Genomic DNA, 15271 nt, shown 5'->3' with positions numbered 1-15271 from the left:
TTCTCACGTCTCATTTCACTCTGCCTATGAACACTTGGTAAGTTCCCAAAAGGAGAAGCAGTAGCATAAATAAATTTAGAGATGTATTCACATAGACAAATCTTGACCCTTGAGCCAGTTTCTAAGCTTTCAGTACAGGGCCAGAGATAGAGAAAAATCAGATTTTCTCAAGAAATAATTATTATTATGGGTAATTTGTATATGGCATAAGGGTACATTCATAGGTGGCTAATTTCTCTTTTAAAATGTTCCTTTCTATCACTTATATCTGAGTTTTAAATTGTTTTCTTTCAATTTCTCTGAAGTCACTTGGAAAGAAACAAGAAAGGGAAAAATAATTTTTTATAATCATCTAATGAAATACACATGGGCCAAATTGGCCCTTGATTAAGCCTTTGTTGCTCCTAGGCCAAGAACATGGAAACCATTGCATTCTTCCAGTGTGATGCAGTTAGATACATTCCTTTTTGAGTTTGTTGAAGCAATGAGAGGATGGGAAAGAAATACAGATGAAAGTATTCCTAGATTGAAGAGCCTGGATCAAGGCCATGTATTTTCCATAACTGGCAAATAGGCTGTGGGACGCTTCTAAATCTGTGGCACTTTTTGAGATGTTTTAAGGTAGGGAGGGAATAAAAAACACAGGGAGAAAATCTAAACAGCTTAGAAATGAGAGATTCTTTGAGTCTCAAAATGTCTTCCTCCTCTTCTCTCTCTCCTGGAAAAGAATTGCAACGTCACATGTGCCACTTTTTCCTATACTGTAGTTGCAGCTGTTCAGAGCACCATCACTTTTTGGCTGCCAAATTAGTAAATCTGACACCTGCCTAACAGGCTGATTCAGAAGAATTGGATCTCATATGAGCTTTTGTTTGTCTTCCCATATATGGGATCTTCAACCTGATTGCATCTGTTTCTAACAAGGCTGAAGGCAAATGAAAACCATCAGATGAAATAATGTTAAAGATAACCTCATGAATTTGTACCATCTGATTAAGGATTTGCATAATCCAGAACCAGACTGGGATGAATTTTACTGCTATAGTATATATAATAAAGGTTTGTTAAGTAAATGCATACTATAAATAATTGTGCAAGAGTAGGTATTTAACAAACTATGGAAAAGGACACATTTTCAAGCCTTTAGAAGCACCCATCTAGAAACACAATTCATGCACATGGTATAAATGCTTCTCTGTCAGGTCCCAATGTTTTTATAAGTCAACTCTTCATTATCCAGTTAGGTTATTGTATTTCTTTGAAATAAGTTACTCTTGCATCACTTTAAATATTAGACATGTCACTAGTTTGAACTGCTTTTCTCACATATGCTAAAATTAGAAAGGTTTGACTGTTTCAAGAAATCCAAAAGTCTGTTTTGGACATAAAGGGAGAAACTGATAGGAATACAATAATAATAGGAGGCTTTAACATCCCACAGATATCAATGGACAGATCATCCAGACAGAAAATCAATAAGGCAACAGAGGTCCTAAATTACATAATAGACCAGTTGGACTTAATTGATATCTACAGGAGACTACATCCCCCCAAAACAGGAAAACATTCTTTTCAAGCATGTATGGAACATTCTCTAGGATATACCACATAGTAAGTCACAAAACAAGCTTCAACGTATTTAAGAGAATAATTATCTCAAGCATCTTTTCTGAACAAATTGGTATGAAACTGGAAACCACCTACAGAAAGGAAAATGAGAAAAGAATGAACACATTGAGATTAAACAACATGCTACTAAAAAAACAATGGGGAGGATAGCGGTCAAGATGGTGGAGTAGAAGGACCTTGAACACACTTCCTCTCACAAGAACACAAAAATCACAACTAACTGCTGAACAACCATCAGTAAAAAAGACAGGAACCTACCAAAAAAGGTATTCTACTTCCAAAGACAGAGAAGAAACCAAAATGAGACAGTAGGAAGGGCACACTCGTGATAAAATCAAATCTCATACCATCTGGGTGGGTAACCCACAAACTCTAGAATAATTATACCTGAGCCTCATGTCAGGCTCCCCAGCCTGGGGATCTGGCATTGGGAGGAGGAGCCCCTATGGCATTTGGCTTTGAAGGCCAGTGGTACTTGATCGCAGAAGCTCCACAGGACTGGGGGAAATGGAGACTCCACTCTTGGTGTACACAATATCTTGTGTGCACCGGGACCCAGGGCAAAAGCAGTGACTTTATAGGAGCCTAGGCCAGACCTATCTGGTGGTCTTGTAGGATCTCCTGGGGACACAGAGGGAGGCTGTGGCTCTCACTGGGGACATAAGGGCTGGTGGCAAACATATCTGGGAGTACTCATCTGAAGGCTGGCATCTTGTTTGGGTCATTAGCACCAAGACCTGGCCCCACTCAACAGCATGTAGGCTCCAGTGCTGGGACACCTCAGGCCAAACAACCAACAGGGTGGGAATGGAATCCCGCCCATCAACAGGCTGCCTAAAGACTTCCTGAGCCCACAGCTACCTCTAGACATGCCCTTAGACATTGTCCTGCCCACTGGAGGTTTGTACCTCTTAATTTCCATTACATATTTCTCTCCTACCTCCGCTCTGCTTCCCTCTGTCAATCACTCATTTGTTCTCTGTATCTATAAGTCTGTTACTGTTTTGTATTTTGTTCATTTGTTTTGGTTTTTAGATTCCACATATAAATGAAATAATACATTACTTGTCTTTCTCTGTCTGACTTATTTTACTAAGCATAACTCCTTCTGGGTATATCAATGTTGATGCAAATGGCAAAATTTCATTCTTTTTTATGGCTGGGTAATATTAACTTATATATATAATAATATATATAATAATTATTATATATATAATCTCACATGTTCTTTATCATTTCATCTATTGATGAACTTAGGTTGCTTCCACATTTTGCTATTGTGAATAAGGCTGATATAAACATTGGGATGCATATACATATATAGATCTTTTTGAATTAATGTATTAGTGTTTTTGTTTTCTTTGGATATATACCCAGGGATGGAATTACTGGATCATACGGTAGTTCTATTTTTACTTTTCTGAGGAATCTCCATACTGTTTTCTATAGTCCGTGCACCAATTTACATTCCCACCAAGAGTTTGCAAGTGTTCCCTTTCCTTCATATCTTCATCCAGCATCTGTTATTTGTTGTCTTTTTAATGACAGCCATTCTGACAGATGAGAGGTATTAATTTGCTTTACCCTGATGATTACTGATGTTTAGCATCTTTTCATGTGCCTGTTGGCTATCTATATGTACTCTTTGGGAAAATGTCTATTCAAGTCTCTGTCCATTTTCTAAATTGGGTTGTTTGTTGTTTTGGTATTAAATTGTATGAGCACCTTATATATTTTGAAAATTAACCCCTCATCAGACATATCATATCATTTGCAAATATTTTCTCCCATTCTGAGAGTTGTCTTTTCGTTTTGTTTATAGTTTCCTTTGCCGTACAAAAGCTTTTACATTTAACTAAGTCCCATTTGTTTATTTTTGTTTTGTTTCCTTTGCCTTAGGAGACTGATCCAAAAAAATATTTTTATGACTTATGTAAAAGAATATGCCCATGTTTTCCTCTGAGAGTTTTATGATTTCCAGTCTCACAATTAGGTTTTTAATCCATTTTGAGCTTATTCTTGTATGTGATGTAAAAAAATTCTAATTTTATTCTTTTACATATCCAGTTTTCCTACCACCATTTATTGAAGAGACTATCGTTTCTCCACTGTATATTCTTACTTGTTTTGTCATAGATAAATTAACGTAAGGGTTTATTTCCGGGCTCACCATTCTGTTTCTTTGATCTTTGTGTCTGTTTTTGTGCCACTATCATATTGTTTTGCTTACAGTAACTTTGTAGTATAGTCTGAAGTCAGGGAGTGTGATACCTCCAGCTTTGTTCTGTTATTTAAATTTTTTCTTGGCTATTTAGGGTCTTTTGTGTTTCCATATAAATTTTAGGATTATTCATTCTAGTTCTGTGAAAAACGTCATGGGTATTTTGCACTGAATCTGTAGATTGCTTTGAGTAATATGGATATTTTAGCAATATTAATTCTTCCAATCCATGAACATGGAATATCTTTCCATTTATTTGTATCCTTTTCACTTTCCTTCATTAGCGTCTTATAGTTTTCAGAGTATAGATCTGTCACCTCCTTCGTTAAGTTTATTCCTAGGTATTTTATTCTTTTTGATGTGATTAGAAATGGATTTTTTGCTTTCTCTTTCTGATAGTTCATTATTATTTTACAGAAAAGCACCAGATTTCTGTGTATTAATCTTGTATCCTGCAACTTTACTGAATTCATTTATTCTAATAGTTCTTTGGTACAGTCTAGGGATTCCTATATATAATATCATGTCATCTGCAAATAGTGACAGCTTTACTTCTTTTCTTCCAATTTGGATGCTTTTTTCTTTTCTTTCTTTCTTTCTTTCTTTCTTTCTTTCTTTCTTTCTTTCTTTCTTTCTTTTTTTTTTGGTCTGATTGCTGTGGCTAGGACTTCCAATACTATCATAAATAGAAGTGGTGAGAGTGGGAAAATTTGTCTTGTTCCTGATTTTAGAGGAAAAGCTTTTAACTTTTCACCATTGACTATGACACTAGCTGCAGATTTGTCAAAAATGACCTTTATTACATCGAGATATGTTCCCACTATACCAACTTTGATGAGAGTTTTTGTCATGAATCAATCTTGAATTTGCCAAATGCTTTTTCTGTATCTGTTGAGATGATCATGTAATTTTTTTTCCTTCTTTTTGTGAATGTGGTGTATCATCACATTGATTGATTTGTGGATATTGAACCATCCTTGCATCCCTGGGATAAACCCCACTTGATCATGGTGCATGACCCTTCTAATGTGTTTTTTTTTTTTTTAAAGTATAGTGTCTGGACTGGGTCCTATCTGTAGACATTCAGATTTAATTGTTGCGGGGTGCGGCTCAGTCATCGGTACGTTTTTTTTTTTTTAATTAATTAATTAATTTATTTATTTTTGGCTGTGTTGGGTCTTCGTTTCTGTGCCAGGGCTTTCTCTAGTTGTGGCAAGCGGGGGCCACTCTTCATCACGGTGTGCGGGCCTCTCACTGTCGCGGCCTCTCTTGTTGTGGCGCACAGGCTCCAGACGCGCAGGCTCAGTAATTGTGGCTCATGGGCCCAGTTGCTCTGCGGCATGTGGGATCTTCCCAGACCAGGACTCGAACCCGTGTCCCCTGTATTGGCAGGCGGACTCTCAACCACTGCACCACCAGGGAAGCCCCTCTAATGTATTTTTGATTTTGTTTTGCTAATATTTTGTTTGGAATATTTGCATCTATGTTCATCAGTGGTATTGTCTGGTAATTTTCTTTTTTTTGTATTGTATGTTTGTTTGGTTTGGGTATCAGTGTGATGCTGGCCTTCTAGAATGAGTTCAGTAGTGTTCCTTATTCAGCATCTTTTTGCAATAGTTTGAGAAGTATAGGTGTTAACTCTTCTTTAATTGTTTGACAGAATTCACAGGTGAAGCTATCTGTTCTTGGACTTTTGTTTATTGGGAGTTGTTTTATTACTGATTCAATTTCATTTCTGATAATTGGTCTGTTCATATTTTCTATTTCTTTGTGATTCAATGCTGGGAGATTGTGCATTTCCAGGAATTTTCCAATTTCTTCTAGGTTGTCCATTTTAATGGAGTAATCATAGTAATCTCTTATGATCCTTTATATTTCCATGATTCGATTGTAACCTCTCCTTTATAATTTCTGATTTTATTGATTTGGGCCATCTCCCTCTCTTTTTTTTTTTTCTTGATGAGTCTGGATAAAGATTTATCAATTTTGTTTATCATTTCAAAGAACCAGTGTTTAGTTTCATTGATATTTTCTATTCTTTATTCCCTATTTTAATTGTTTCTGCTGTAATCTTTATTTTTTATTTCCTTTCAATAACTTAGGGTTTGTTTGGTCTTCTTTTTCTAGATCCTTTATATGTAAGGTTAGACTGTTTGAGATTTTTCTTGTTTCCTTTAGAACTGCTTTGGCTCTATCCACTAGATTTTGGATCTTTGTAGTTTCATTTTTATTTGTCTCCATGAATTTTTAAATTCTATTTTTGATTTCCTCAGTAGCCTATTAGTTCTTTAGTAGCATATTGTTTAACATCCATGTATTTATGATTTTTGCACTTTTTGTAGTTGATTTCTAGTCTTATAGCATTGTAGTCAGAAATGATGCTTGATACGATACCAATTTTCTTAAATATACTGAGACGTGTTTTGTGGTCTAGCATGTGATTTATCCTGGAGAATATTCCATGTGCACTTGAAAAGAATGAGTAGTCTGCTGCTTTTGGTTGAATGTCCAGTAAGTCCATCTGGTTGTTAATATTTGCTTCATCCATTTAGGTGCTCCTATGTTGGGTTCATATATATATACAATTGTTATATCTTATTCTTGGATCTATCTCTTTACTATGTAATATGTCCTTCTTTCTGTCTTGTTATAGTCTTTATTTTAAAGTCTACTTTGCCTTACATAAGTATTGCTACCCTGGATTTCTTTAATTTCCACTTGCATGGAATACCTTTTTACCATCCCTTCACTTTCAGTCTGTGTGTGTATTTAGATCTGAAGTGAGTCTCTTGTAGGCAGCATGTATTTGGGTCTTGCTTTTGTATTCATTTGTCCACTCTATGTCTTTTGATTGGAGCATTTATTCCATGTACATTTAAAGCATTATTGATAGATATGCACTTATTGTCATTTTGTTAATTTTTTTTTTTTTGCTCCTTATTTCTCCTTTCTCTCTTCCCTTGTGACTTGATTACTCTCTTTAATGTTATGTTTGGATTCCTTTCTCTTTTTTGTCAGTGTATCTATTATACATATTTGGTTTGTGTTTACCATGAGATAGGTATATATACAATTATTTTAAGTTGCTGATCCCTTAAGTATGAATGCATTTTAATAACCCTGCACTTTCACTACCCCCACATGTTTAATGTTGACATCATATTTTACATCTTTTTGTTTTGTGTATATCTTAAACTACTTGTGAATATAGGTGCTTTTATTACTTTTGTATTTTAATGTTTCTACTAGCTGTATAAATGGTTGATCTACTTTTACTATATATTTTCCTTTATGAATGAGATTTTTCCTTTTGTAATTTTCATATTTCTAATTGTGGCCTTTTCTTTTCTGCTTAGAGAAGTCCCTTTAACATTTTTTAAAAATTTGCATCTGTTATTTATTCATTGGTTTATCCATTCAACACATTTTTTCTTTTTTTTAACATCTTTATTGGAGTATAATTGCTTTACAATGGTGTTAGTTTCTGTAAAACCATCTTCATGTTGCTAAATTCTTTTAGCTTTTTCTTGCCTGTAAAACTCTTTATCTCTTCTTCAAATGTCAATGGTAGGTAGCCTTTGCTGTGTAGAGTATTCTAGGTTGTAGGTTTTTTGCATTCATCTCTTTAAATAAATTGTGTCACTCCCTTCTGACCTGCAGAGTTTATGCTGAAAAGACAGCTGATAGCCTTATGGAGTTCCCTTTTATGTAACTTGTTGCTATTTCCTTGCTTCTTTTAGTATTCTCTCTTTATCCTTAATTTTTGCCATTTTAATTACTTTGTATCTTGGTTTGGATGTCTTTGGGTTGATCTTATTTGGGACTCTTTGTGTTTCTGGGTTTTCTATTCCCATTCCCAAGTTATGGAATTTTTCAGCTATTATGTCTTCACATATATTTTCTGCCCATTTCTCTCGCTTCTCCTCTGAGTCCCCTACAATGAAAATGTTAGCATGCTTGTTATTGTCTCAAAGGCCTTCTAGACTTCTAAACTGTCATTTCAATTTTTCTTTTCCTTATTCTGCTCAGCTTGTGTGATGTCCACTACTCTGTCTTACAGTGCTAATCCATTCCTCTGCATCATGTAATATACTGTTGATTCCTTGTATTGTATTTTTTATTTCAGTTATTGTACACTTCAGCTTTGTTTGACTTTTTTATATTTTCTAACTCTGTTAAAAACTTCTAACTTCTCACTGTGTTCATCCATTCTTCTCCCAAGCATCTCTATGATCATTTTCTTGAACTTTTTATTGGTTAGATTTCATATCTCTACTTTATTTAGTTCTTATCTTGGGTTTATCTTATTCCTTCTTTTGGAACATATTCCTCTGTTGCTTCATTTTGCCTAATTCACATTTTTATTTCTATATATTTGGTAGTTTGATTACTTTTCCCAATCTTAGAGGAGTGGCCTTTTTAGGAGACATTCTATGGGGCCCAGAAGCACATTGCCGTCTGGTCACCAGAGCTATATGCTCTCAGGGTATCCTCTATGTTGGTTATGTGGGTCCTTCTATTGTGGCAAGCTGACGACTGTGGGTGTACTGGTACATGTGGCTAGCCCCTTTCTGGTTGGTTGCCACACCCTGCTAGTATGGAGACAGCTGTTGGGTGAGGCCAGTTTCTAGTGTGCCTGGCTGCATGGTCTGGACAGTCCCAGTCCTAGTGCCAGCCCTGTGGTGGGTGGGACTGGGTCACAAGGCAGCTGACTGCAGATCCCTGGTGTTTTCCAGGGCTAGTGCTATTCCACAAGTGTGTAGAGCTGGGTTCTAGTGTTGCTGACTATGGTGGTGGGGGTTCCAGAGCTAGTGCTAACCTTCTGGTGGGTGAGACAGTACCCATGGGTTTCCTGGGGCTAGTGTCAGCCCACTGGTGGGTGAGGCTGGTTCCTGACATGGCTGGATCTGGGGTCAGTTGTGTCTCAGAGCTCATGTCAGCCTTCTTATGGGTAGGAATGGATAATGGGGTGGCTGACTGAGGGGCCCAGGGGTCCCAGAGCTGGTGTCAGCCCACTTATAAGAGGGACCTGGCCCCAAGGTGTCCATGAGCTAGTTCCAGCCCACTCATGGGTGGAGCCAGGTCCTACAATCTAGCTGTGTGGCCCTGGGTATCTGGAGTTGATGTTGACCTGCTGGTGGGTGGAGTCAAGGCCTAGGTGGTCCTGGTGCTGTTGCTGCCCAGTGGTGGTTGAGACCAGGTCCCCCTGGTTAGTGTCAGCCCACTGGTGGGCAGAGCCAAGTCCTGGGTTCTCTGGATGCAGGATCCAGGGTTTCAGAGTGGTGTTGGAGTGCTGGTGAGCAGGCCAGGTCCTGACAGCTGGCTGCAGGAGGCCAGGTGTCCTGGGGCTAGTGACAGCCCACTTGTATGTGGGGCTGGGTCCTGGATTTTCTGGTGGGCAAGGCCGGTTCCCTGGAAAGTTGGGGCCAATGGCAGCTGGCCTTCTGGTGGATGGAGCTGTTTCCCCCCCCCCCCCAGCTACTTCCTTGGCTTAGGGCATCCCAGGTCTGGTGCCAATCAGCTGATGGGCAGGGCTAGGCCCTGGTGCTAATAAGCTTAAAATAATTTTTAAAAATTAAAAATGAGCATAAAAATGAGCAAAGACTTTTTCATATGTGAAACCACATAGCTAGCAAATGAGTGTAAATGGAATTATGCTATATGACCACTCAGCCCTGAAAATGGTCTCCATACCCCACAGTCAGAAGTGACCCTACCATAACAAGTGACAGGTCCAGGAAGTCTTTTTTTTTTTAACTTCCACTCATCAAACTCTGCTCTAAGCCTGAGAAACCCTTCCCTTACCTGGAGAAACAAGTTGCCTGGCCTGGGGAAACTCTTTCTACTCCCTTAAACAGCACCATCAGGGATCAGGGAGAGACTCAGTTGAATGAGATAATATGAAGCAGACCAAATAGCACTGTATAGGCTCTGAAACTTAGACTGTTATTGGAACTGCATCACACAAAATTAGGCCAGAACCTGCATGCCAAACATAAACAGGGTGACTGCCTGATAAATAGAAATAAAAATAATAAAATCAAGATTCTCTTAATGTAATAGCCAAAGTGTCCATCATACAATTTAAAAAAATCCATCATAACAAGAACAGGAAAGTCACTACTTGATCATACATTTCTGGTAAAACTGTAAATAAGTGTTCTTCTGGAGAACCATTAGGTAATATGTAACAAAATGTAAAATGAGTATACTATTGCTCTAATAATCCCAATTCTAGGAACTTACCCTAAGCAGGTAATGGCACAAGTGAAATAAATTGTATGAAATAACATTTCAATTTAAAACTGTTTACTCCAATAAAGATGTATCTAAAAATAAAACCTGTTTTTAACAATATACAACAAAACTAATTTAAACAACATAATCATCCAACATTAAGGGTCAGTTACGTAAGCTGTAGTTTAACTCATACAATGGAATACTGCACATTTAATAATGTTAATAATGATGGTGTTTGTTAACTTGGAAAAATATCCAGACTATGTTGTTAGGTGAAAAAAAATGACTTCAGAATTCAGGAAAAGAAGGATCCCACTTTTTAAACTGCATATTTCTATCTCTTGCCAAAAGAGTGAAAAATAAAGAATGTCCTCCAAGATAACAGTGGTTATCTTTGAAAAGTAGAATTTGGTATAGATTTTACTTTTCCTTTGTATTTTGAGCATTATTTTAATATTTTAACAATATGTATATATAATTTTTATAACAAGAAATCTATAAATAAAGACTAAAATTGAAGAGCAGGAAGCATCAGTAAAACTTTGTGCATCTTATAAGTCCTCAAAGAAGACTGGATTGGTAAGGCTGAAGAAAGTATTGAGATATCACCTCATAATAAATTTACCAAGATGTACTTTTATTTTCCAACATAGAATCATATGTTAAAGATAAAAAAGCCAGAAAGCCCTGTTGGATATTCTTTTCTTAGCACATAATTCAGGATATATTTAATAGTCTACACCATAATTTCAGCTTCATCATCTTCTTCTGCCTGGTGTCTTGCATACAGTTTCTGTACAGAAATTTCTTGAAATAGCTAAAGTAAATGCATAAATGACAGCATCTGTTTTGCTCAGAAGAATTATTTGGTCTCTTTAGGAATGACAGGAGACTTCTCCAGTCAAAATATTAATGGTAATAATGATACTTTTGATGATGATGATGATAGAAGAAGAAGAAGAAGAAGTAGATGAAGAAGAAGAAGAAGAAGAAGAAGAAGAAGAAGAAGAAGAAGAAGAAGAAGAAGAAGAAGAAGAAGAAGAAGAAGAAGAAGAAGAAGAAAAATAAGGAGGACGAGTAGGAGGAGGAGGAAAAGGAGGAGGAGGTGAATTAATACTAGTAGTCATTGCATGTATACACTGATGTATATAAAATGGATAACTAATAAGAACCTGCTGTATACAAAAATAAATAAAATTCAAAAAAAAAGAAATGCAACTGAGTTTTGTATGTCGATCTTGTGTCCTGCAGCTTTACCCAATTCCTTTATCAGTTCTAATCATGTTTTTGTGGAGTCTTTGGGGTTTTCTACATATAAGATCATGCCATCTGCAAAAAGAGATAATTTTCCTTATCCATTTCCAATTTGGAGGATTTTACTCCTTTTCCTTGCCTAAATTGCTCAGGCTGGGATTTCCAGTACTGTGTTGGCTGGAAGTGGCGGGAGTGTGCATTCTTGCCTTGTTCTGGATTTTAGAGGAACACTTTCAATTTTCACTACTGAGTATGAAATTAGTTGTGGGCTTTTCATATTGAGCTTTATTGTATCAAGGTGGGTTTCTTCTATGCCTAATTTATTGAGAGTTATTGTCAGGAAGTGTTGTTGAACTTTGTCAGATGCTTTTTCTGCATCAATTGGGATGATCATGTGATTTTTCTCCTTTATTGTATTAATGTGGTGTATCAGATTGATTTTTGTGTGTTGAACCATCCATGTATCCCAGGAATGGATCCCACTTCGTCATGGTGTATGAAAAAACTAAAAATACAAGTAGTCATTGTCTTGGACTGGATAAAGATGGTGATCTGATTACATGCACCTGTCTCCTTCTCCTGCTCCAAATCACTAAAATTACAGGAAAAAATCCATAACAACTCTGAAAAACAAAAGGGCACTTCTAATGTACCAAATTATGAGAACTCCCTCAAAGATGAACACAAATAAGATTGGATTGACAAAGGAAACCATAGTCATAAATATATGTAGAAGAGGACTTGCAAAATAGTATTGGATCAGAGGTAATAGAAAGTCAAAGTAAACAAATTTGGAATGCAGCAAGAGCTCTGTGAGCAATTGTCAGTATGACTGGCTGAGGAATTATGTTTGAAGTAGCCAGACAGGTCACCTCTCCAACTCCTATTAAAAATCAGGTAACAGGGGGAGGGGCAAGATGGCGGAAGAGTAAGACGCGGAGATCACCTTCCTCCCCACAGATACATGAGAAATACATCTACACGTGGAACTGCTCCTACAGAACACCCACTGAACGCTGGCAGAAGACGTCAGACCTCCCAAAAGGCAAGAAAATCCCCACGTACTTGGGTAGGGCAAAAGAAAAAAGAAATAACAGAGACAAAAGAATAGGGACGGGACCTGCACCAGTGGGAGGGAGCTGTGAAGGAGGAAAGGTTTCCACACACTAGGAAGCCCCTTCGTGGGCAGAGACTGCGGGTAGCAGAGGGGGGAAGCTTCAGAGCCACGGAGGAGAGCGCAGCCACATTGGTGCGGAGGGCAAAGCGGAGATTCCCGCACAGAGGAGCGGTGCCGACCAGCACTCACCAGCCCGAGAGGCTTGTCTGCTCAGCCGCCGGGGCGGGCGGGGCCTGGGAGCTGGGGCTCGGGCTTCGGTGCTGGCCCGGAGGGAGTCCGGGAAAAAGACTGCAGCTGCCAAAGAGGCAAGAGAAGTTTTCTTGCCTCTTTGTTTCGCGGCGCGCAAGGAGAGGGGATTCAGAGCGCCGCCTAAACGAGCTCCAGAGACGGGCGCGAGCCGCGGCTATCAGCGCGGATCCCACAGCAACAGGGACGCAGAGGGAAAAACGGAGAGATTCCCGCACAGAGGCTCGGCGCCGAGCAGCACTCACCAGCCCGAGAGGCTTGTCTGCTCACCCGCCGGGGCGGGCGGGGGCTGGGAGCTGAGGCGCGGGCTTCGGTCGGATCCCAGGGAGAGGACTGGGGTTGGCTGCGTGAACACAGCCTGAAGGGTCTAGCGCACCACAACTAGCCGGGAGGGTGCACGAGAGGGGGTCTGCGGCTGCCGAAGAGGCAGGAGACTTTTTCTTGCCTCTTTGTTTCGCGGCGTGCGGGGAGAGGGGATTCAGAGCGCCGCTTGGGCGAACTCCGGAGACGGGCGCGGGCCGCGGCTGTCGGCGCGGACCCCAGAGACGGGCATGGGACGCTAGGGCTGCTGCTGCCGCCACCAAACGGCCTGTGGGCGGGCACGGGTCATTCTCCACGCCGCCCCTCCTGGGAGCCTGTGCAGCCCGCCACGGCCAGGCTCCCGTAATCCGGGGACAACTTCCCCGGGAGAGCGCACGGCGCGCCTCAGGCTGCTGCAACGTCACGCCGGCTTCTGCCGCCGCAGGCTCGCCCCGCCTCCTCCGTACCGCTCCCTCCCCCCGGCCTGACTGAGCCAGAGCCCCCGAATCAGCTACTCCTTTAACCCCGTTCTGTCTGGGCGGGGAACAGACGCCCTCAGGGGACCTACATGCAGAGGCGGGTCCAAATCCAAAGCTGAACCCCGGGAGCTGTACGAACAAAGAAGAGAAAGGGAACTCTCTCCCAGCAGCCTCAGAAGCAGCGGATTAAAGCTCCACAAACAACTTGATGTGCCTGCATCTGTTGAATACCTGAATAGACAACGAATCATCCCAAATTTAGGAGATGGACTTTGGGAGCAGGATATATTAACTTTTCCCCTTTTCCTTTTTTTTGTGAGTGTAGATGTGTATGCTTCTGGGTGAGATTTTGTCTGTATAGCTTTGCTCTCACCGTTAGTCCTAGGGTTAGGTCCGTCCGTTTTTTTTTTTTTTTTTTTTTCACTTAAAAATTTTTTTTCCCTAATAAATGTTTTCTTAATAATTTTTTCCTTATTTTCTATTTTTAAAAAAATTTTTAATAAGTTTTTTCATATTTTTTATTTTAAAAAATTAAAAAATTTTTTTTCTTAATAAATTTTTTCTAAATAATTTTTTTCTTATTTTTAGTATAAAAAATTAATAAATCTATTTTTAAAAATTAAAGAAAAATTTTTTTTCTTAATAAATTTACTCTTAATAATTTTTTTCTTATTTTTTATTATAATTGCTTTATTTTATTTTATTTTATCCTCTTTTTTTCTTTCTTTCCATTTTTTCTCCCTTTTATTCTGAGCCGTGTGGATGAAATGCTCTTGGTGCTCCAGCCAGGCATCAGGGCTGTGCCTCTGAGGTGGGAGAGCCAACTTCAGGACACTGGTCCACAAGAGACCTCCCAGCTCCACGTAATACCAAACGGCGAAAATCTCTCACAGATCTCCATCTCAACATCAAGACCCAGCTTCACTCAACGACCAGCAAGCTACAGTGCTGGACACCCTATGCCAAACAACTAGCAAGAGAGGAACACAGCCCCATCCATTAACAGAGAGGCTGCCTAAAATCATAATAAGGCCACAGACACCCCAAAACACACCACCAGACGTGGACGAACCCACCAGAAAGACAACATCCAGCCTCATCCACCAGAACACAGGCACTAGTTCCCTCCACCAGGAAACCTACACAACCCACTGAACCAACCTTAGCCACTGGGGACAGATACCAAAAACAACGGGAACTACGAACCTGCAGCCTGTGAAAAGGAGACCCCAAACACAGTAAGATAAGCAAAATGAGAAGACAGAAAAACACACAGCAGATGAAGGAGCAGGGTCAAAACACACCAGACCTAACAAATGAAGAGGAAATAGGTAGTCTACCTGAAAAAGAATTCAGAATAATGATAGTAAGGATGATCCAAAGTCTTGGAAATAGAATAGACAAAATGCAAGAAACATTTAACAAGGATGTAGAAGAACTAAAGAGGAACCAAGAAACGATGACAAGCACAATAAATGAAATTAAAAATACTCTAGATGGGATCAATAGCAGAATAACTGAGGCAGAAGAACGGATAAGTGACCTGGAAGATAAAATGGTGGAAATAACTACTGCAGACCAGAATAAAGAAAAAAGAATGAAAAGAACTGAGGACAGTCTCAGAGACCTCTGGGACAACATTAAACGCACCAACATTCGAATTATAGGGGTCCCAGAAGAAGAAGAGAAAAAGAAAGGGACTGAGAAAATATTTGAAGAGATTATAGTTGAAAACTTCCCTAATATGGGAAAGGAAATAGTTAATCAAGTCCTGGAAGCACAGAG

Source organism: Eubalaena glacialis, chromosome X (assembly GCF_028564815.1).
Source record: "Eubalaena glacialis isolate mEubGla1 chromosome X, mEubGla1.1.hap2.+ XY, whole genome shotgun sequence".
Taxonomy (NCBI): Eukaryota; Metazoa; Chordata; class Mammalia; order Artiodactyla; family Balaenidae; genus Eubalaena; species Eubalaena glacialis.
The sequence above is the reverse complement of the archived record's forward strand: the minus strand, read 5'-3'. Positions refer to the sequence as shown.